General features: G+C 48.5%; 1 protein-coding gene across 1 annotated transcript in view; it reads right to left on the reverse strand.

The window, feature by feature from the left end:
- CSMD2 (CUB and Sushi multiple domains 2) overlaps positions 1-24,567 on the reverse strand; it is a 473,825-nt gene that overhangs the window by 351,644 nt on the left and 97,614 nt on the right. The window contains 1 exon segment of the mRNA XM_032495868.1: positions 16,701-16,908. The gene's annotated coding sequence lies outside the window, so the exon portion shown is untranslated.

The following is a 24,567-nucleotide window of genomic DNA, read 5'->3' on the forward strand; positions in this document are numbered from 1 at the left end:
GGGGGGGAGGGGTGGATCTGCTGATGTTCAGAAAGCTGAGGGCGCCACTCAGAGGAAGAGTCAGAGACATATTGTTCATTCCTGTCTTTCTCCGTGTGCCCTTGAGGGTGCTGTCATGTGGCCCTGGGACCGCAGAGCTGCCTGGCCCGGAGGGTCACGACAGCCCCCTGCTATGGCCTCCTGCTGGGGCCAGCTGGCAGCTGCCACCCTGACCAGTCAGCCGCAGGGGCTGAGACCCATAGCACCTGGGAGTCTCTGAAGGGAGCCCGTGCAGCTGCCCACAGGCACGGAGCGCCTGCGGGGCGGCTCCAGGAGGGGGGTAGGGGTGCGCAGGGTGGACAAGGCTGGGCTGGGGAAGGGGGAGGAAGGCCTTTCCAGATGTTTCAGCCATGAAAGGTTGGAGGAAGGACACAGGCAGGATTTAAAAGCTGGGAAGCCGGGTCTGTTCAATGTCTTTCTGGCCAAGTGTTCCTTGTATGTTCTATGTAAGGCCCCGAGAAGGTAAGTGAGGCTAACTGAGGTCACCCAGTTAGTTGGCAGCAGAGCTGGTGTTTGAACACAACATGACTCCTAAATCCACGCTCCATCTCTTGCTCAACTCTGCCTTCCTTGAGGTTCAAGGGTGAGCAGGAAGTCCTGGGGATCTTTCTCGGGATGCTGAAGGGGAGACCCTGATATGTGGTCCCTTTCTCAGCAAGGTCTGCACACCTGGGCTCAGGGACCAGAGCTGGAGCTAGAGCAGGCCAAGCCCTTGCTGCCTTCTCACTTGGGCCACAGACACCTGGAGCATCATGGGAAAGGGCTGTGGGCATCCCACTAGGACGACCAAGCGTACTGGCAACACGCAAGGGGCTAGGGGTGGTCAGCACCCAGCTCGGGAGTAAGCAGCCCAGATGCCCCCTGGGCAAACGTTCTCCCGGTGCACCTGCCACAAACATCTCTCAAGGAGGTTTCACATCTACTTCATGGAACCAGCAATACAGGATGCAGGAGGGAAAACTGGGCAGAGGGAGAGACAATGGGCAGAAGCTGCATTACACCCACCCCCTACCTGGGAAGCAGCCTGTAAGTCTCAATGGCCTGCCATGAGAACAGAGCAAGACTCCAGTGTAACTCTAGGCAAAACTGAATGCTTGATTCAAGAGCTGGGGGCTTGCTGCAACTTGGACTATCCTGGGACATGAGGAGAACTGGGTTGGAGATGCAATCCTGGAGGTAAGGCGGTGCACAGGGGGCAGGGACCACACTCTGCTGGCTGGGACCGAGGACTGATTCTCTACAAGTTCACAGAGGGAGGATAGAGAGAACCTGTGACTCAAGAAGAAAGAACCAAGAAGCCACATGAACCTCTGATGGAGTCGGGACGGAAGATTAATCAGGGCTCAAAGGAACAGAAGAGAGAGGGGGGTAGCCCAGAATTTAGAGTCTGGCAGGGGCAGTGGGGCAGGGGGTAGTGTCCAACTCCTGGCTCAGGTACTTACTACCCGTATGACTTTTGGCATCCCTGAAAAAGAGGGATGATGGTACAGTCTTAACAAGAATTCTGCAGGGATTGAATGAGATAATGCACATGAAACCCTTGGTACAGTGCCTGACACCCTGTAGCTCTTAAAGACCATTACATTCCTGAAGGTATATCAAGGCAGGAGGGAGGCAGATAATCAGAAACTCGAAGAGGCCAGCTAGAGAGCACCAGCGTCTGCTCTAAGGGCAAGGAATGGCCCCAGGAGTGGCTGGCCTCTGGTGTGCAGAGGGAATGGAACGGGAAGAATTGAGATGGAGAGGAGAGTATTTGGGGGGAGGAAGCTGAGCCTCTGAGGCTCAGTGTCGTCTTCTGCAAGATGTGGTATCTAACTCGTAGATGCTGGCAAAGAGTCAATGAGACAGCGTAAGTGATGTCATTCAGCAGCTAGCTCAAGAGGCAATCAAGAGGTATCTGCCTGCTGCCAAAGGGCTCTGAGATGACACAAGGTGGGCCCAGGTGCTGCTACCGGCCTTTCTTCTGGTGCTGGTGAGATGGGGCTGTGAGGAGGGTGCCAACTCTAAGACGTCAGAGGCTATATGAATTCAACCAGCTTTCAGCAAACCTCAGTGCCTGTCTGTTCCCCAGGCTTTGGCCGAGCACTGAGGATTCAGGGATGCTGGGACAAATTCAGGCTCTTTGAGAGTTCATGTTGGGCGAGGGACGCTTGCTAGAGAAGCTAAAGGGGTGGTGCCATGCAGCCTGGAGCTTGGGGTGGGCGGGGAGAGGGAGGAGGGAGGGCAGAGATGCTACCATGTCTCATGGTTTCAGAAAGGAGAAGCCTTTGTGTGGGCCTCCACCAAGTAGATAAGGAGGCGAGACTAGACTTCAAAGCCAGAGGGCTGAGACTTTCTGGTTCAGCATCGTAATCACGGGGCTTATCACAGAACCCAGCACAGAGCAGGCAGGCAAAAACATTTGTTAAATAAACTCATAAAGTCTGTGAGGAGTCAGTGTACTTTGTTTTAGGTAATAAATGTGCTCGCCCAACCTTGTGCATAAACCATAACCAAACATATAACTCAAATACAACCAGGAATTTCCATACCAAGAAATTCAATAATGGACCCATTCATAAGACTGGGCAAAAACCCATCCCCCACCCTATTATTGCCCTGGAGAGAGTTCTGTTTAGGCCCAGTGTGGCTCTCAAACTGTCATCTACTTCAGAACACCTGAGAGAAGAGTCACAAATGCTGAATTTGGATCCAATCCTCAGACATATTGGAGTTAGTAGTCTGGGGTAGGACCCTGGAATCTGCATTCCCAACTGCCTCCCACACAAGTCTTCTGAAGCAGGGAGTTGCTCGGTGCATCACAGTTTGAGAAACAAGGGTTGCATTCTAGAGGGTCTTTTTAAAATTGGGGGTATAACTGAGATAGATCAGGAAATTCAGGGCTCCTGGAAGCTGCTGTGTCTGGCTGCCTCTTCTCCCTCACCCGGCCTGTCACAAGACAGACAGATGACCCTCTATTTCTGAGGAAGACAATCAACTGAAAAGCCCATTTCCTGCTTTGCTCTTGGATCTTCTTCATAATCTCTTTCCCCGAAGCCTCCCACGCCCCATTGTTTGCGGTTCCCCACTTTAGCGCATACCAGGATCCCATGGGGACCTTTAAAAATACTGATGCCTGGCACCCAACCCCTGGGCTTTCTGACTTAGTCAGTCGGGGTGTCTGGTTCTAACGAGCATCAGGGTGGTACCAACTGCACTAAGTCCTTTATCCCTGGCTTTCCTCTGGCCCAGAGATCAGCATCAACGAATCGCCCTGATTTCTTTGACTGTCCCCCTCAGTCGTATCACCATTGACCAGAAGAGGACTCTGGAGAAGAAAGACCAGCCTTGGAGGATGGAGGATTTAAAGGGGTTCTGAACGGTCACCGAATTCACTCCTGCAGTGGGAAACGTATTCATCACCCTGATTGCCTTTTCGCCCGTCTCCCTGGGGTTTGTAGGCAGGAGGCAAAGAGCACTAGAAGGACTCCTGGTGGGATAGGTTGCCTGCAAATTGATTCTGCCCCAACCCTGGGGCAGGTAGAGTGAACAGTGCTCATCAAACCTCTCACCTCCTTCCTGCCAGGCCCAGTGTGCAGCTGCTCAGATGAAGGGATGGGAGAGCTGAAAGTGACATGGCTGCAGAAACTGACATCAGGTGCCAGACAGGCATTTGCTTAACAAACTGGCTAATTTTAACCTCTGTCTCCCAGACTAAAACTCTTTTGAAGGGAAGGAACAAAAAAGAAAGCGATATTTAACACATTTCTATTTCTGTGCTACACTGTCTCTCTCTGAGGTGGCAAGTTTGAGCCTAATTGATTTCTTAGTCAAAAGGGAAAAAAAAAAAAAAAGAAAGAAAAGACAAAGAGGAAAAACAACAACGAGAAACCTCACCTCGCTCATGCTGCAATCAAACCTCTCCAGTTCTGCTGACTGCTGAGCTTTTTATTTTTTTAAGACTGGCCAAGTGACTTGCATAATTTAAGATCCTTTCTAGCACTGATCAGCCTGCTCTGGCCAAGCAGTTTGGCTGATTAATTATTAATCAGACTGAGTTTAGGATGAGTAATCAGCAAGAGTCAGGGCTAATTTGCAAATGTCCCCCAGGAAGTTATTACTTAAAATACTTGGTGGAAAGGCTCCATGTTAACCTTTGCAATTAGCCACAGGACATTGTTACTGGTGAGGCAGAGGCAAGTTTCTCCTCCCAAGAAACCAATCTTGGACACCTACTAAGTGCCAAGCCCTTCCTTTGGAGCTTTTCAGGGTTCTGCAGGTAGTGTCAGCAGAAGGAAAGGAACAGGAAAAAGACAAATGCATAAGTAAGCCAGAAACTCTCAGGGACTGACAAATGCCTGAAATAACACAAGATGCTATGATAGAGAGTGAGGGGTTACTTTAGATTGCATGGGCGGGGAAAGCCTTTTAAAAGAGGGGATATTTAAATTGAACTCTGCATTTCAAAAAAGCCAGGTCTTTTTTTTTTTTTTTTTTTTTTTAAACTTTGAAGGAAGAGGATCTTAAGCCCTGGGAACAGCCAGTGCAGAGGCCCCCTAGGAAGGACTCCGCTTTGTCCATCCAAGGGACAGAAGGGAAGTGAGTGGAGCTGGGGCACAGTGAATGGGCTTGGGTGATGGGATGGAAGTCAAAGAGGTGGGCAGTGACCCCATAGTATAGAGTCTTCTTGTAGGACTTTATTCTGTGTGATGGGAAGCCTTTGGCAAGACTTTGATGGAGAAGACACGACATGATGTGTGAGCATCTGTCATTCCCTTTGCTGTATGGAGAATGGATTACAGAAGGGGTAGAAGCTGGGAGGCAAGACCATTGAGCAGCCAGATGCTGATGGCATGGAGGGGACAGAGCAGCTTCCTGTGGGGAGGGGACAGAGGTGGAGGAGGCTGGGAGAGGACAGATTTAGGGGAGGTGGGGATGTCTTATGTCCATGGGCAGATGAATGAATAAACAAAATACTGTACATACAGACCATGGAATATTACTTGGCCTAAAAGGGAATGGAATTCTGATTCATTCTATAATATGCATGAACCTTGAAAACATTACACTAGGTGAAATCAGTCAAACACACAAAAAACAAATATTGTGATTCCACTTACATGAGGTCCCTAGAGTAGTCAAAATTCATAGAGGTAGTGGTTACGAGAGGATGGGAGAGGATGGGGAGTTATTGCTCAAGGGGTACCAAGTTTCAGTCAGGAAAGTGAGGTAAGTTCTAGAGATGGACAGTGGTGTTGGTTGCACATTGGTGTCAATGTACCTAATGACACTGAACTGTACACTTAAAAACCATCAAAGTGGTCAATTTTACATTATGTTTATTTTACTATGATAAAAAAAAGAGTCTGTTTTGAGATCCTGTTAAGATTTTGAGATTTCTATTAATATATATGGAACCCCAAAGGTCCCTCAGGGCTGAACATTTAAATTGAGAACCATTGGTGTATGGATGATACTGAAAGCCAACTAGTGATTCACTGAGGTTATCTGGGAAAGAGGGTAGATGGAGGGGGTTCCCAGGACCCCTTGGGTTGTTCCCACGTACCTGGTGGACAGAGGTTGAAGAGTGGAGGAGGGAGCAAAGAGACTGAGAAGGAATGGCCACAGGCAGCTCGCTAGCTATGTGGTTTCAAGTCAGCCAATAAAAGGAACTAGTTCAAGAAGGACAGATGGCCAATGACGGACGTTGCCAAGAAGCCAAAGCAGATGAAGACAGAGAAGTGACACTGGATTTGGCAGCCTGGAGGCCACTGGCAATTTTCCCAAGGTCAGTTTTAGTGGCAGGCAGGGCAGATACTGAGAAAGGGATTTGTCTCAAGAACTGGCATATGTGAAAGGCTCTGAGTGATGGGGGAGTTTGGTGTATGCTGTTTTTGTTTTGATTTCAGATGGTAGCTATTAGAACATGTCTCTATGCTGTTAACAATGTTCAGGAGGGAAGGAGAGAAATAATAAATGCAAGAAAAAAGATTAATTTAGCAGAGAAGTCTTTGGGAAGGATGAGATCTCGGAGGGGTTAGGCTGGACCATGTGACTATTTCTGGTCAATGAAATGTGAGTTGGGAGTGATGTGTATCATATCTGGGCTGGGGCAGTGAAAAGTCCACTCTCTTTCTCCTGCCATGGCATTGGAGAAGGCTGCATATTCCAGATTGTGCAGCTACGAGATCCTTAAGCCTGGACATCCACCGGCATGACTATGTGGATCAGAGCCACTCCCCTGACTCATGATAGCATGGGCAAGAACTAAACCTTTAAGGTGTTATACCATGAGTGTTAGGGTTAATGAAGTTCAAAGAAGGAAGTGGCAAGAGATGAGGCTGGGGTGGTAGGCAAGGGCTGGATCAAGAAGGGGCTTGGGTTACCCTATCAAGGGCTGGGATTTTATTCTGTAGACAATAGAAGATGATTGAAAGCTTTTGCCTGGGGCTAAGCATGTCAGATCTGCATTTTAATTAAACCATTTGGGTAGCAGTGGGGAGGATGAATTGGAGAGCTCCAAGAAGCTGAGTGATCAGCAAGGAGGCTATTACAACCCACAAAGAAGGAAAGATGATGGGCTGAACTGGGGGAGTGGTGGTAAACACGGAAAGACTTGCTACAGGAGGTACAATGGGAGAACTTAGCAATTAATTGAATGTGGCTGGTGAGAGAAAGGGATTAAACAGGGATGATTCCCAGAGTTTTCAATGAATGAGGTAAAGGGTGGTGCCAACAATTAAGAGAGGGAACAAACTCTGACCATTTGAGTCATCAGTTATGAGTGAAGTTGGGACACGCTGAGTTGGACATACTGCTGGGACGAAGGTGGAGCTGTCCAACAGGCAGCTGGCTCCACAGTCTGATGCTTGGTGGGAAGGCCAGGCCAGGGAGCCAGATTTGAGAGTTGCAGACAGACAGGTGGTTTATCTGAAGCCCCAGGAGCAGATAAGCTTACCCAGGAAGAATGTGTGGGATGGGCAGAGCAGTAAGGCAAGAGCAGAATCTGGGGGACATCAAAGAAAACAGAGAAGGAAAGGTCAGAGAGGTCAAGAAGAATCAGAGAGAGCAGCACGAGAAAGGAAAGAAGAAAAAGGAAAGTTATGAAAGGAGACATAATCAACAATGTAAAGGAATGCCAAAGCGTCCAGTAAGATGAGCCCTAAAAACTATCTTTTGTCTTTGGCCTTGGAAGTGGTAGTGTCTAGGGAGTGGGGTGGTTCTCTGCTGATGATCTCACTGTGAATGGTTTCAGGGAGCAGCTGCGGGGAGAAGGCATGGTGAAGCAGGTAGGAATTACTGCATACGGAAGACTTAGAGGCAGCCAGGACAGATCGCGCTTTCAAGAACTTGGATGGGAAGTTCCCAGACACGCTGGAGACTCCTGAAGCCTACCCTTTCCCTTCCCAAATAACAAAATCTGTTGAGTTTAATGGTGATCATCTGCCATTTCAACAGATTGTCAAATGTGAGTTTTCTGTGTAAATCTTGCTTCCCTGGTGAGTCTGTGGGTGTCACGCGCCAGCCATCAGATGAGGAGAAGCTGGGATTCAAAGAAGGGTAAGCTCAGAGTTAGAACCAAGGACTTATTAGGTCAGTCTTAGGAAGCCAGAAGAGGTTGTAAGAGCAAGGGACAGGCAAAACAATGTGAAACCTGGGACAGGTGACACCAAGAGAGAGCAGAACAAACATGCGTGGTCAAATGTGAAGATGGAGACCAGGACTGGGGCCCAGAACATTCTGAATGAACTAACATCACTGGAAGGCAGATCATGCTAGTATGAGGGGCCTCTGGAAGGGCCCCGAACAACTCCTTCCACCTGTCTTGGAGGCACCATCAGGCGTCTGGCAGCTTCTCCAGCGAGGTCGAGAAGAGCATCTTGTTGTCTGGTGCCCTTCACGGGCCTGGCACAGGCCGCCACGCCGACGCCGCGCTCATTATCGACCTGTTGCGCGCGCGCAGTCAGACCCACGGTGGGCAGGCCAGCTGCCCGAACGCGGCTTCCCACGCACACCACTCTGCCGCCCCGCCAGCTCTCGTGGAGCCGCTGGGCCGACAGCGGGCACCCCCGGCTCACTTCCTGCCCCTTCCAGCGGCGGCTCATGTTCTCTTTCTGAGAGCAAGCTCTCACCCATGCAGAGCAGGAAGTCCCGCTGACGCTCCGTGGAGCGTGTGGGAGCCCCGGCCCCCGTTCTCCAGCTCTCTGGACGTATTCGGCCAGCAGCATGCCAGGGCACTAAGCCTCTCCTACAGCTCGGCGGCGGCGGAGCTGCTAACGCTACATCCAGCTCCGACAGGAGCCCAAGATGAGATTTTAAAGGGCTGGTTATTTATGGCCTGGCTCCTGACGGATACAACAGATGTAATTTCATGGGCTCTATCAGAAGAGAACGGCTTCTTGGGCTGGCTTAAAGCATGGTGACGTGGCAGGGAAGGAGAGGGAAGCAGGAGTGTCACAGATCCATGCAGAGGCAGAAAGTTCTGCGTCGCGGCTGGAATAGGCCCATCTCCTTACTGGCTCCAGGTGCCATTGGGTTTAGCAGCCTCAGACATGTACCATCTCTGCTGCTTCCTGAGCATCTCTGCCAGCCTGAGACCTTGACCTTGCCTTGCTCCTGACATTCAAACAGGCTGAAACCCCGGAGGACAGGCATAGGCCTACACCACTTCTATATATGAAGTTCAAGGGACAACAGGGCATTGTGATGATGGGCCTTTGCATGTGCAATTCCCTCTGCCTGAAATGCTGATCCCCGAGTTCCTCCCATGGTGGCTCCTCCTCAATTGTCAGGTCTCAATCTTAAATCCTACCCTCTCAGAGAGGCCTCCCCTGACCCATTTCTCTTAATAAGGTCTCCACTGCTATTGTTCCTCATCCTGTTCATTTCTTTCATGGCACTCATCAGACGTGTATGGCTCCCCCAGGTAGACCAGAAGTCCCACAAAGCTAGCAGCTTTGTCTCCTCTGCTGTTGTATGTCCAGTGCCAAGCTCAATGTCAGACAATACAAGGGCCTAAGTAGTCTGAATGAATGAATGATGCTGGAAAGAGGTTGGTGATAAAGTTGGAGATGGCAGGGCTGACCGTGATGTTGAAGGAGAGACTGCTGACTGGACATAATGCTGGTGTGGATCCTAAAGATGACTTCTCCCGGCCAGAGTATTTACTAAACACCAGACTTTTCAGCTATAGCTACTGATGTCCTGTGACCATCTCCACTAGTCTTACCCCAAAGACTGTGTATCACTAATCAAAGGCACCACTGTCCCTGTATCCAGGCTCATCTCCTTTCCTGCTGTGGCCATAACTTCCCTCCCCATGCCCATTTTGTGCCAAGGGCAGGGGCTGAGGGGGGCAGTGAGCATCAGCATTCCCCACTCCACCCCAGCCCTGCTCCTCCACTGTACTCCTCTGTTCAGTAAATGATCCTAACATAGTCTTCTAGCCAGAAATTTGGGTATTAACCCAGACTCCTCCCCTTCCTTCATTCCTCCTGTCCAGTGAAGTCCACAGGGCAGTGGATTCTGTATCTGAGATGTTTTCTGATGTCACCCCCTCTGCTTCATCCTTTTACAACTGCCATAACTCAAGGCTGTATGGTCTCTTACCTGAGTGGTCACAAAGTTTTATAGCTGGTTTCTGAGCCTTCTACTTGGACCCAATTAAAATTCAGGATGATTATATTACTCCTCTGCTGAAAGCACTTCAGTAGCTTTTTACAGTCTCTGGAATCCTCTCCCAGCTCATGAACACGGGGACAACGTTCTTCACGACCCACACTCTTCCTGTGCTCATCTCTGGCCTGTATCCCACCCATGGTCTCTTGTACCCTGCATCCCACTTGCAATGCTCCAAATGCGCCAGAACTCTTTCCTGCTCCATGCTGGTGGCAAACTTTTATGCACCTCTCTGTTCAACTCAAAAGTCACCCCCTCTCAGACTTATTTATCTGAGTCCTCCCAGGGAGCCTCTCCATCGTGACAGGAAGACTGAGAACTTTTCTGGAGGACAGCCTTTGTTTCTGTCTTCCCAGTGACCCCATATTCCTTTGGTAAACCACCACTCCTCCACTCCCAGTCAGAGGTTTGGGCAGGACAGATGGTCATGTGACCTGGGCCTGGCCAATGGGAACATCCTCTAGCTACATTGATGTTGAGAGCTGAGCACATGATTCAATATGGTCCAATGAAGGATCTTCTGAGGGCTTTTGTGGAAGACACACCTTCTTTTTGCTAGAACTGCTAAACCAGTAGGATGGAGGAAACTGATTGGTGGTCATCTCTGCTACCTCATGGGGAAAGCTTGCCTGAGAGTGAAGCCGATCCACTGGAGAGCAAAGCTGTGGAAGGACTGTGGATGGCATTATTTGCTCACCTTGATCCAACAGTGCCTGAAGCCAATCCCTGGACTTCTCTGTTATAGAAGCTAATACATTCTCTTTTTAGCTTGAGTCAGCTGGAGATGGGTTTCTATTTCTTGGCCCAAAAGAAACCTAGCTATTACATTTCTTTTTCTTAGCCCCTATGGGAAATTCTGTATACCTCTTAAAAAAGTACTTAACATATGAAGTTGTAAAGCATTTAATTATATCCTGCCACTTCATCCTGACTGTGAGCTCCAGGGTCCTACATGGTGCATGGCTATTACATAAACATTTATGGAGTAAATAAATAACTCCTTTGGGATGGGACTATGTCTTTGTCTAGCACCTGGGAAAGCCTAGTTCATAGAAGGCTCTCAGTAAATGATTACTGAAAATAAATAGGGAAAAAGTAACAAAGAATGAAAATGATCTAAATCAATGGTTTGACAAAGTATATGTGAATGAATAAATAAGTGAATAGTTATTATTAACAAATCCCCAGTGGCATGCTGTTCTCATTCTAATTATATCTGAATCTAATGACTCCTGAATGAAATATCTAGTTAAAAGTTGCTGAGATCAAATGATTCTAGTTGGCTCAAATTCCATGTGTGAAATGCTTAATAATTAAAACATGGTCTTTCAAGAGGAGAAAGAGTGTTTCTGGCAAAATTTTCAATCTGTATGCCTGAAAAGTAGATGGGAGTTTTTGTATCCCCACCTATAAAAAACAAAAACATACAAATGAAGGAGAATGCAGTAAAGAAAACCCCTCAAAGTTGAATCTGAAGAGTAGGTAGAACCTGCTTTCCAGGGAAATTCTTTTTTCAAAAACAGCCTGGGTGGGATCACCAAGAATGGTCCTGATGAGGCTCCAAGTTGCTGGAGATGCTTCATCTCCCCCTCTTCCCCTTGAAGAGTAAGTCCCTGCCTCTGGTCTCCATCCCAGGACAATGATTCCTACTATGAGCCAGGGAGCAGTTTATGTGTTAGCCCTTTCAACATGCTTTTGTAGATTAGTAAGATGAACCCTGTATTTCAGATGAGGAAACTGAGGTTCAGAGAGGTTAGTAAATATCTCAAGATTACACAACCATTAAGAGGTGGATCTGGGTTTTGAGCCCAAATCGATTAGATGCCAAGACGCAGGCTCAATGCCTAATCCTGGAGACACTGCACAGACCTCTCCCGTGTTCTTGGGGGCGGGGTGTGGGGGCACATTTGGCTCTCTCTCCTTCCTTGTCACCCAGAGGAAGTGCCTGGAGAGAGTTAAGCAGGAGGCAGAGGGAGGAGGGAAGAGATGCTGGGTGGACTTCAATTCACTGATTTTCTCCACAGTGGAGAGGCCAGCTCTGTAATGGGCTAGCAGTTCTCTCTCCTTATGATAACATTATCCTGATTCCCTCGGGGACCCAGACCCTGGGTTTTAAGAGAGTCTTCTGCATTCCCCAGTCCCAGCACTCCAAGAAGTCCAGGAACTTAGGAGAAACTTGAGCAACAGTGAGAGTATTTTCCTAGAATTGGAGGGGAAGGAATAGGGCTCTAGGAAGGTCACAGCCAACGGACTGGGTCAGAGTGGAAGAAAGACCACCACCCTCAGGAAGGATCAGTGAGAGAGAACCTGGCCCCTAAGTTGAGTTCAGTGAACTAGAGCTAGAAGTATGTGGGGGTAAGGGGGTTTGACTTGCTGGTGTGTATATGATGGTGAGTTGGAGGGGTGTGTGTCAGGGCTGATTTGGCTGTGTGTGCGGGTGTGTCTGTGTGTCTGGGGAATAATACCAAATCTACTGTCTGGATTGCAACTCTCAGTCAATTCAAACCCAGCTTTTGCTCACGGTCAATCACACACACACAAAAAAGGCAATTAACTTTAGGGAGAGTAAGCCTACGATACTTGGGAACTTCTCAGCATGTCAGAGTTGCAGCGTTCAGTGTTCACCATAGTAACAGCCTTCTCCTGCTCAAAACAGATATTGTCGGATTCCCAGAGGCCAGCCATGGACGGGCAAAACAGGAAGCAGGAGTCCATTGACTGCTACGCACACATCACGGGACTTTGCAGTCCTGGGCCTGCGCCGCTGCTGTGTGTGCTCCTCCCACCCCGCCCCGCATTATGGCAGTGTAATTGATTACATCCTGTCACATCTTTGTCTTTGATTGTCCTTTGTTTTAGGAAATAATGTCTGAGGAGGCGGCGGGTTTTTTTTTTCTTATATCCTATTTGACAAAATTAAAAACTATCAACCCGATGTTTCCCCAATTGTTTGGAAATTTTACTAGTCCAAGAAATCCAAACCACTGGAACGCCTAATTTAAACCTTAAAAATAATTTGTATCCCACTTAGGGGAGGAGAAGAGTGTGGAAACTGAGTCAAGGACAGTCCGAATCACCCCCTTCACCCCCCACCGCTTCTCAATGAACGGGAATCTCCTATCTGATAAGGAAAACAGTGGATTTTTTCTCTCAAAAGTGTCTCTGTTTTCTCAACAGGTGAAAGGATGCCCAGTTATCCAAATTCATCTTTTCTAAGAGGATCTGCTGTCTTTCTGTGCCTTGGCGCAGAACTCAAGTGAACACCCCAAAGTCTTCAAGTGTGCTGGTAAGAGCCATGGGCTCATAAGACAGGGGCACCCTATTTTCACAGGAATCTGGGGATCTGTACAGGAGAGGGGCTGGGGAGAGAGCAGGTTCTTCACACATACGTCCTGGGCCTCCAAGTCTGTTTACCTGTAACTACTGTGCAGGTATAAATCAGAACCACAAATGCATCCTGCCTGGCAATGGTGACGCCAGCCCTGTAAATAATTATAATTTAATCTTACAACAAAGAGTTCTGAATGACTCCCTTAATGATTTCCTCTGCTTAATTCCTTCCCCACAGAGGGACTTAATGGGAAAAGGAATACTCTTTCAGATTTGTTTCACTCCAGAAGTTTGGACAATCATGTAGACTCACACCTCGGGGGCATGTGGGAGACCATTTGGCCTACAGTTAAACAAGTGAGTCAAAGGGGCCTTGGGACTGCGAGGGAGGAAACTGGTGAGGATGTTCATCGTGGTGTCTATTTACGGAAGTGAAAACCTAGGAATAACCAATCAAGAGATCTGCCTGAGTAAATTGTGTCAGCCTCGCCAGGGAACGCCACACAGCCACGGCAATCCTTCACAAACGGAGCATGACGCAGTGTGCTGACCTGGCTAAGAAGATGGGCTTTCGAGTGCAGCTGAACTGGGGCTGAATCCCAGCTCTGCTCCTTCCTAGCTGTGTGACTTCACGCAAATGACATGACCTCTCTGGGCCTCATTTTCCTCATCTGTACAAGGAGGAAGATTACATTACTTACTTCATAGAAGAAGAAATGAAATTACAGCTGTAAGAACTTATAACCAGCCTGCCACATGCTGATAATAAATACTCAACAAATACTGTTTACTTACTAAATTAGTATTATCACATCTATTATATTTTGGAGGCATCTGTAATGATGTAGGAAAAAATTTCATGATACAATGTTAAGTTTAAAATACGTAACTACAGATATACTTTAAGATCCTAATTTTGTAATATTTTAATATTAATTTAAAAAATTAAATTATCAAAGTTAGCTGGCTTTAACAGTTTATGTTAAATGAATATAATTAATATAAATTATAATAAATAACTGGAAAGGAGATAACTGCCATGAATTACAAAAAGAATAAACACAAAATTGTAAAAGAAGACATCTAAATCATTAAGAGTGGGAGAGGGAAGCAAGGAAAGTCACTGTGGAAAACAGTATGGAGATTCCTCAAAAGACTAGGAATAGACTAACCATATGACCCAGGAATCCCACTCCTGGGCATATATCCAGAAGGAACCCTACTTCAAAAAGCCACCTGCACCCCAATGTTCATAGCAGCACTATTTACAATAGCCAAAGGCATGGAAACAGCCTAAATGTCCATCAACAGATGACTGAATAAAGAAGATGTGGTATATTTATACAATGGAATACTATTCAGCCACAAAAACTGACAACATAATGCCATTTGCAGCAACATGGATGTTCCTGGAGAATGTCATTCTAAGTGAAGTAAGCCAGAAAGAGAAAGAAAAATACCATATGAGATCGCTCATATGAGGAATCTAAAAAAAAAAAACAAAACAAAGCATAAATACAAAACAGAAACAGACTCAGACTAGAATACAAACTTGTGGTTGCCAAGGGGGCAGGGGGGTTGGAAGGGACAGACTGGGATTTCAAACTGTAGAATAGATAAACAAGGTTATACTGTATAGCACAGGGAAATACATACAAGATCTTGTGGTAGCTCATAGCGAAGAAAAAAAAAGTGACAATGAATATATATATGTTCATGTATAACTGAAAAATTGTGCTCTACACTAGAATTTGACACAACGTTGTAAAATGACTATTACTCAATAAAAAATGTAAAAAGTGAAAAAAAGAATAAATAAAAAAATAAAAAATTAAATTATCAAAGCTAGCTGGCTTTATAGTTTATATTAAATAAATATAATTAGTATAAATTATAATAAAAATATAAAATATATTTATGAATATAAATATAAAATATATTTATAAACATAGATATAAAACATTTAAAAACAGATGTAAAATATATTCATAAATATAAATATAACAATAAATACTATAATATAAATAATATATACTAAACATAAATATTTAAAATAAATATAATAAATAAAATTAATTTAATTTTAATAAGTGGCCAGCTAGCTTGATCGAGGCAAAGCAAAAAGGCCAAAGGGGCCTTATTCATTTCTCTGAACCTTCTTATATTTTCTATCTTTTCTATAAGGAGCATATGTATTACACTTACAATCAGAAAAATGGGTATTTTACAAAAAGAGGCAGGGGGACAGAAGGTCTTCAGGCTGTGCAGGTCCCTGGGAGTCCAGTTCAGAGCGGAGTCGTCTAGCCTTTCACCAGCCCCGAGCACCAAGCCACTGTCCCTGAGCTGGTTTACAGAACACCAACCTCCACGCAGCAGTTTATGCCTTCGGCTCACCTGAGCTTCTCTCAGCACCCCTTCCAGGGTAGTAAATGACCTGACCTGGCCAAGATCACGTGACAAGCTCATGTCGCCAAGGTCTTCTGACTCCCAGGTCGGCTCGCCTTGCACTGCCCCCAAAGCTCAGAGTTTTGGGAGGAGTCTGTTTCCACATTATTCCTCTCCAATAGTCATACTTGGCTCCTATCATGTGTTTGTCTGAGTTTCTCACCCTCAAAGGGCCAGTGACTTACTCAACTGGCCTTTCCATCACATAGCGGGAAACCAGATACAAAAGAGGTGTTCTATATAAATGGACACTGGTTTCTTCCTTCCCCTTCTCCACTTGCCTCCCCAGCCCGCTGACTGCCGTATCTGTCTCCCCCAGGCACCGTCCAGCCCTGACTCTTGCAGCCACCACTATCTGCTTTGCTCGGAGCCCTCGGTTACACCTCCTCTGTCCTCAGTCCCCGGCACTGCGCAGTAGTGCAGGCTGTATAGACGCATAACTGAGCACATCCTTCTTTTGGCTCCTGATGTGCTGACACAGGTCCCCCAGGGCCCTGGTCCTGATAACAGAGACACAAGGAGAATACGAGAGCGTTCTGAACACCACACCACCACTCTCGAGGCTTGTCACCAAACAGGAAGCCAGATGCTCCCCAAGCCAACCTCAGCTTGGGGTGCCCCGTGTGTCCCAGTCTGGGAGACAACAGGCAACTAAAGCCGCTCAGCCTTTGTCATCCCTCTCCTCCCAAACCCATCAACACCGGGAGTCTCCACGGCGGCGGAGCACACTGCACAGCAGCCATCACTTTGTGGTAAAGCCGGAACGATAGGGAGAAGGTTCATCCTTCCCACAGAAACTGAGACATAATGCCTTTCCCATCTCAGAGCCCTGGCAGTGGGAAAAACAACTGCCGCTTAAGGTCCTCTTCCCCTTGTTGGATGCTGTGAGTATGTCTTCCAGAATTGGAACAATACTTCAAGTCATTGCACTGAGACCCTGTCCACATCCTAAGATCAGAACATTGTTAATCTTAATGCAAGTTACTCAACCAAGGCCCGTCTTGAAATTTTTCAGCAAGGACATGCTTCAAATCAGATACCAAAATCACTATAAAAATTTGCCCCGGCTCTGAAAACTCAGTGATTTCTCACTACGATGAGAGGAAGACTCTCCAACAATGGGTTTAGGAAGTGGCCAAGGGGCCTTGGGCTGCAGGTCCAGGTACTGAGGGGCCTGCCTCCCAGGGAGCCACCATGGTGGGGGACAGGGGCAGGGACCATGTGCTTACCAGAGGGAGGAGCCTTCGGTCCCCGTGACTTCCAGAAAGTCATAACCATCCTCCAGCTGGAAGTCAATAAAGACCAGTGCGATGGTGTCCCCCAGCTCGGCCAGGATGGTCCAGGTGCAGTCGGCATTGTTATGGTACTCCGCGGGGAAGTGCGGGCTGGAGATGATGCCGCTCTGGCCCCGCAGGGTCCCACCGCACGCATCGTCCGCTGTGGGCACAGAGACAAGAGGCTCACATGAGTTGATCTGGTTCCCAGGCCCTGGTACTTATGGTGTGCTTCACCCATGAGAGGCAGAGTGGGTCCTGGAACATGATGTACAGACAGGATCCTAGTCTGAATTAGCCTAATAAGAATGATACCACAGCCCTTAGCGTGCGCCAGGCCCTGTCCTGAGAATTTGAGATATTATTACTGTAGTTGAACAGATGAGGAAGCCAAGGCACAGGGAGGTTAAGTAACCTGCCTGAGGTCACACAACCAAAGAGCTGAGATTTGAACTTTGACCTTCAGAGCGCATTCTTACCTAGTACACCACACTGCCCCATGATGACCAGGAAGGAAGGCGGAATTGCTGTCACATTTACTTCCATGGTCACAACTATGGTAAATAGGATGTATTTTTCCCAGCAGATCTTAGTAAACCTCAGATATGATGGAATAAAACATCTCCCTGGGGCAAAACTCAAAGGGCATTCCAGGCCCATCATGGCCTGGCCGGACCTCTGCAAGCTTTCTTCCTGCCCTTTGGCCCCAGGCGGGCTCTGTTGTAGCTCTGTGTGTGGTCAGACCTCCTGCCCTCTGTTCACATTGTTCCCTCTGAATAGATGCCCCCTGTCCAGAGCAAGTCTTCTTATACTCTGAGATACAACTCCAACACCGTCTCTTGATAAACCCCATTCCCCCAAGCTGAGTAACCGCTCTCTCCTCTGCTCCCGCAGCAGCGTGTCCGACTTCAGACATGGTGCTTGGCATTGTGTGAATGACCTGTTCACATATCTGTCTGCCGCTCTGGGTTCGGAACTCGCTGGCCATCCCAAGGGCAGGGAACATGTCTTACATATCCCCGCAGCACATCTTGGTGCAGGGTCACTGCTCCGCCCTAAACGCCAGCTGAGACTTAATATTCAGAAACAATGATCCAAGGAACATGCTCTGACATATGATAGTTAAGAGCACTGGCTTTTCAATTACTGCAGGCCTCAGTGTGAATCCCTCTCCTGCTGCTTCTAGCTGGGTGACTTGGCGGAAGTTATCCAAATTTCCTAATCCTGCCCTCCTGGAGCTTGTATGCAAGTGAGTGATTATAATCCACTTAGCATCTGCTGTATTAGAGATATGGACTAAATTACAAAGGAAGGGAAAATGCGACATCAGGGTTCAAATGTGTATCAGAGGCAGCTGAGTAACAATAAAAGCTGATTTACTGAGCACTTACATCATACCAAGCGCTACTGTGACTACTCCATGTATTTCATTTAATTCTTACTATGACCCTATGAAGTACCATTCCCATTTTACAGGTAAGAAAACCAAGGCACAAAGTGATTCAGTTACTTGCCAAAGGTACAGCTTATAGTGATTAAAGAAGCTGGGATTTTAAGCCCAACAGTCTGATTTCAGGGACTATGCTCCTAACCAACACTCTTGTCCCCCAGGAGTTCAAGTCACACTTTGATGTCAGAGATAAAACAGCACATTACTTTGCTTGGGTGAGTCAATTTGGGCAACAAATTAACAGAGATGCCATTAGAGCTGGGTTTGGAAGGATAAATAGGAGTTCACTAGATACAGACGAAATGGAAGGGCATTTAAGAGAAAAGAGAACTAAAGGTCATAAGCGTGGAAGCACAAAAGCACAAGGCATATCTAAGACAAGCAGTTCTGGCTTATCACAGAGTGAACAGAGAAGACAGATGGGCAGTGGTACTGGGCATGCAGAAGGAGCCACATGACAGAGAACACTGGGCCCCAAAAGATATGGAAGCAGAAGACAATACTGGAAAGAAACTGGATTTTAGGGTCATGAAGGTCTAGATTTGAATTTAGGTTCCACAATTTGCCAGCCAAGTGACCTTGGTTGATTTATTTCTGGAAGCTTCATCCTGCTTCCCTGTACACTGGTTTCGTGTGACAACTGAATGGGATGACTACTGTGACAGTACCTGGCATTAGCCAGTGACTGGCATGTGCTAGATGCCCAGCAAATGCCAAGTTCTCCTTTGCCTTCCACTTCATCTTGAAGATCAAAGGCAGTGAAGAAATACGATTATATTTGCATTTTAAAAAGATCACTGTGGCTGTGGCATAGAAGAGGTCTCAGTTGGGGGAGGGGCAGGTGCTTTTGGTAGCACAGAGTCAGTCACCCAAGTCCAGGTGAAGTCAAATGAGATCCGAGCGAAAGCCACGGGGAGGGTGGGGAGAGGACCTACCTGAGAGATGCTGAGGAAGCAGAGTCTACAGGACTAGCAGTTGGAGGGATAAATTCCAGGTTTCAGGTATGAGCATTTCCTCTGGCAGGGAACCCAGGACGGGGGCACCTTGTGGTGTGGAAGGCAAGCAGGGGTCCAGTATTGGACACCGGGGCTGAGCATGTGCAGGCACATCCCAGTGGAGAGATGGAATTAACAGCTGGACGTACAGTAGCAGTGTGGGATGGAGATATATGTGAGTTTATTCAGTGGCCCTGAACTATCCTTACTAAGGTCATGCCACAGGGTCAAGTTCTATTTCAAGAGAATGAACCTGTTTCTAAATGTCAACTCTTAGGTATATACTCAGTAGGTACTCATGAATGTTTCCCTCCTATACCCACTAAACAAGCACCTACTGTGTGCCAAACACCGGGCAAGGATCAGCCCTACGTCATGAAAAGCTTGATTTCATCCTTGCCCCAAGTGTCTCCTAGAGTGGGGGCAGCCAGGCTAGCATGCAGTGGCTCCCTAGAATTGTTAGAACCAAGGTGTGAAGGCGCGGCGACAGCAGATGGGACTCAGGAAGGCTTCACGTGGGAGGCAGCATTTGCGTTGAGCCGTTCATTCATTTAACAAATGTTTATCGAGGGCCTACTGTGTGCCAGATGCTGTTCCAGGTGCTGGGGATTCATCTGCAAATAAAACAAAAATCCCCACCTTCATGGAGCCTCACATTCCAGTTGGAGGGAAACAGATAATACACCAGATAAATAAGTAAGCCGTCTGGTAAATGAGGGGGTGATAAATGCAGAAGGGGTATGGGGAGCATCCTGCACTGAAAGGTGGGGTTTGGACACTGCAAAAAGGAGGGAGTCAGGGAAGGCCTCACTGAGAAGCTGACATCTGAGCCAAGACCTGAAGGAGACAGAGGGAAAGCCAGGTGGGTACCTGGGGGAAAGGCACTCCAGATGGAACAGCACAGACAAAGGCTGTGGTGTGCAGAGACCCGGCACTGTTGCCGAGCATCGGGAGGTCTGAGGGTCCGGGACAGTGGGCGTAAGGAGGAGAGCGCAAGGACGAGGCCCCACGAGGGCCGCAGAGGCCACTGCTAGGGCCGGGCTTTCACTTGTGTGAGAGGAGAAGCCGGTGGAGGGTTCTGAGCAGACGACACGATCTGGTTTGTGTATTAACAGGACTCCCTGAGCTGCTGTGGAGACAACGGACCAAAGAGGAAGAGGGCAGAAGCAAGGGGTTTGCAGAGGCTACTGCAATGATTCAGGAGAGCGATGATGGTGGCCTGGACCAGGTGGTACCAAGGCGATGGAGCCAGTGTCTGGCTGCATTCTGAAATCTGAGCTGACAGAATCCACTTCAGTTGAGGGCTGCCTGCCCAGGAGGACTCAGGCAAGAGGGTGTCCTGGACAGAGGAAAGACAAGAGCAAGGTGGCTGCAGGGGTGAGTGTGGCATTTAGGGACTTAGGGCTGTCTGAACTCAAAGGGCTAGGCACAGATGGCAGGGCTGGGCTGGGCGGGAAGGCGAGGGCTGTGCTGTGAAGGGCCTCGGATGCCTAAGAAAGGAGTGAGGTTCTATTGTCCTTCTCCTCATCCTCCTCCTTCTCCCCCCCCCCTCTTTCGCCACCTCGAATCCAGGTGCCCAGGCCCCGTGAAGGAGGGAGGGAGGGAAAGTAGGCAGCTTTGCCTTGCCAGGCTTTAAATCCAGTTTGCTGGCTATTTGCTTGTTGTAGCAAGCTGCACAGTATTTCCACCCTGGGTATCTCTCTGGCAGGAGTCCATGAAGTCTGACATCCAAGGCAGAGTTTGTCTCCTGATGTAAATAACTTCACCATGACCATTACCAGGGAGATAAGCAACAGGAGCCAGACAGCGAGCGGGAGGTCTGTCAATGCTGCTCCCACCCAGCAAGCTCTGGGCCTGCCGGCCCCCAACAGTCCTGCACTGGCCCCGTCTACACCAGGTGGAAGTGTCTACACTCCCAGCCACAATGACTCAATCGTGACTGCACTGGAGGTCAGGAAAGTCATGGTGAAAGAAGGGACGCTTAGCTGGGACCTCGAAAAAGCAGTGGGAATGCATGGGAGGGAGGAAAAAAGGGGTTCCTGCAGAGGAAACAGGGCACTGGGAGGCGAGGGGGCCTGAATGGGCGTGGCGTGCTTGGAGAACAGCCACCTTTCTACCAGATGAAAGGTAGGACGCACCAGATGGGTGGTGAGCTCAACGAGACGGAAGGTGGAGTTCAGCTAGAAAGGCCTTGACGGTCATGCTAAAGGCAGGGAGTCTACCCCGCAGGTGTTGGGAGCCTTGCAGGGGTTTCAGCAGTGAGTAAAAGGCCAGGCCTGCCTGAGAAAGACGACTGGTGGACAGATGCTGTGGTTTGAGGGTGTGAGGGTGGCAGGTGTGGACACCGCAATGAGAACAGTGAAGAAGTTGTTCTAGTCATCACAGCCTGAACCCGTGGCCATGGGAGGGAAGAGAAGGAACAGAGGAGATTCAAGAGCCAGGCTAGGGGAGCGGCAAGAGGATGTGGGCTCTACCCGGGAGTGGCCGTGGAGGAGGGGGTGGGAAAGAGGCCCCAAGGTCTCTAATGGGGCAGCGGGGCTGATGATGATGCTTCCATGCTGAGCATGAGTGCCTGAGGGGTAGACAGCGGCTGTGCTCCTGGGCCTGGAGCACAGTGGGGAGAACCCGGCGCCCGAGAGGCCAGGAGTGAGCAGGATGAAGAGGGAACTGGAGTGGAGAAAGCCAGGGACAGAAGCGACATTTAATAAGCATCAGGCAGAAGCAAAGGCACCTGTAAGGAGGCTGAGAAGGAGCAGCTGGGTGAGGAGGACTCCTCGGGTGGAAGCGGTGTCAGGAGTGCTGGGACCCTGAGCCGGCCCCAGCGCTGCACGTGCAGAAGTCTCTCCCGTGCCCTCGTCGGCGCGGTCTCCTTTAATCTGGTCGTGCATCCAGATGCCACTGCAGCAGCACGGAAGGCAGGAGGGGAGGCAGGTCTTGGGGAAACATGATGACTCCACAGACTCCCGCCTAGTTCTGGTCTTAGAAACCCAACTAGCTATGCTGTGTTGTCCTCAACCCAACTTGACCGAGACAGTCCTCGTCCTCTCCTCCCACTGAACTCAGCCTTCTTCTGAGCTTCCTGTCTTGGAGGGAGGGTGTCAGCACTATTCACCCCATGCCCCATGCCAGAGGCTGGGGGACGTCTTTGACCCCTCCCCACACCCAGCCAGGGACCAAAGTCTGTCTGTCCTTCTAAGTGGCTCTTGATTCCTCATCTCCCATCTCTACTGCATTGGCTCTAGTCTAAGCCACATCGTGGTCCAAGTCAGCTTCAGCTGTGGAGCCTCCCTCCTGTCTCCAAGCACCCCTCCTGCCCTGGCCTGCTCATTCTTTACACAGAGGTCCAAGTGATCCCCATACGTACAGACCTGATAACGCCATGCCCCTCTGTAGGAACCTTCAACAACTCCACTGTCACTCATAGATAAAGTAGAATTTCGGTGGCTGACAAGGACCTCCCCTCATACTAGCCTCCCTACCTAGTTCCGGTAACCACACTGGCCTCCTCCCAGCTCTTCTGATGCACCAAGCATCTCCCTGCTCAAAGACCTTTGAAAGTGCTGCTTTCTGGAAACTTCTTCCCTAGTTCATTGGGCCTGGCTGGCCCCTCCTCAGCCTTTAGGTCCCAGTCTAAGTGTCACTTCCTCAAAGATCTTTCCAGAAACAGAATACCCCTTCTCCCCATCATACACTTTTAGAGCATCACATATTTTCTCATAATTAACAGATCAGTTCTGTAGTTTGCTGTCTAGACAGTAAACTCCATGAGGGCAGGGGCCATGTCTGTTCTGTCCCCAGCACCTCCCACATTTCCTAGTGCATAGCAGGCACCCAATAAATATCTGTTGAACAATTAAGTGAAACAGAGAAATGAAGCTCAGAAAGGTTCAGTAACCTTCAGAAGGTGATGCAGTAGGTGGCCAAGTCAGGATTCCAGGTGAGACTCTCTGGGACCAGGACTGTGGTCTTCTCCACTATGTCACACCTAAAACTGAGCAGGACCATGTGGGATCTTCCCAGGGACAGATCTACCCCCTGCCCCAGGACCTCTCACCTCTTGTTTCCAAAAAAGCTTTAGCCTCCCAGGCCTTCCCTTAGTTCTGAAGAGTACAGTTAATTAGAAAAGTGAGAAAATGCAGAAACAAAGGAAAACAGTCAAACAAGACGAAATAACAATAGTTTAGCCTTAATAAAACAAAGTCAAGGGCCTTTACTTCCTCCTCAAGGGCTATAGATAATATCCTGACCTGGATCCTTGAGTTTCTTTGCAGATACTAAAACCCCTGCCAGGTGGAAGAAGTTAACTGCATGCTGACCATCAGTTCATAGACCCCAACTGGTTGGAACCAGAAGGTTGATGATGTTAACTCCTGAATTACCATTGGTTACCTCTCCACAAGCTGATCAGGCATCTTACAGCCCTCTCCCTCACCTGGCTGTTAAAAAACCGCCCCTGAAAGCCAGCAGGGAGTTCAGGTCTTTTAAACATGAGCTGCCCATTCTCCTCACTTGGCCCTTCAATAAATGCTGTACTTTCCTTCACCACAAAGACTGGCCATGCTGTGCATCAGGCGAGCAGACCCAAGTTTGGTTTAGAAACATGCCTTGCTTGATAGCACTTTGGTGAGCCATCCTGAGATACGCAAACTTCCCAATTTTAGTCAACGATTTCTAGACCGTGCTGGAACGGAGGGGGCTTGAGACCCTGTGGCCAGAGGCACCAGTCTACTCTGAAGATGGCACCTTTGCCGTTGGAGTCTTCCCTACCTCTTAGGCTGCTCTGACACCCGTGTTCCTGCACTGTCCTGTTATGATTGAAGATGCTGTAAAAGTTGTTTGGAGATTTTTCTCACACTTTAAACAAGGCATCATATTTCATGGTTACAACTTCAGAGTTGTAAAATATAACCTTCAGCTGACACCACACTCCTAAAGTATTAATTTACACTTTCTCCTTTTCTGACAACGGGCATCCTCCATCGCCATTAAGTCATGTAGATTCTGGGGTGCAGTTGTGTTATGCCAATAGCTGCCTTTCCAAGTTTATGACTTTATTTATGACCATCTTTAAGTGCCACTGAAATTCCCCCAATTATCTATAATTTGGAGAACTATCCTTCAGCCCCCTTTGATGTCTCCAGCGGCTCACAAGTTTCAGGTAGGGATGGAGGGACCTGCATCATACTCATCCCTGCAATCCTGGATGCCTAGAAGCTTTGGGGTCCCTGGCACTGGGGTTCTGTCCACACCCTCCCCATCCAGGGCTACTCAGCCTCTGAGGAAGTGAAAGCCTCAATAGGCCCCCTACTGGGGAGAAGCCACCAGCCAACAACTCGAGTGCAAGGTGAGAGAGCCAGGGCATGAGTGCCCCAAAGCC

The sequence above is a fragment of the Camelus ferus genome, chromosome 13 (assembly GCF_009834535.1).
Source record: "Camelus ferus isolate YT-003-E chromosome 13, BCGSAC_Cfer_1.0, whole genome shotgun sequence".
Lineage (NCBI taxonomy): Eukaryota > Metazoa > Chordata > Mammalia > Artiodactyla > Camelidae > Camelus > Camelus ferus.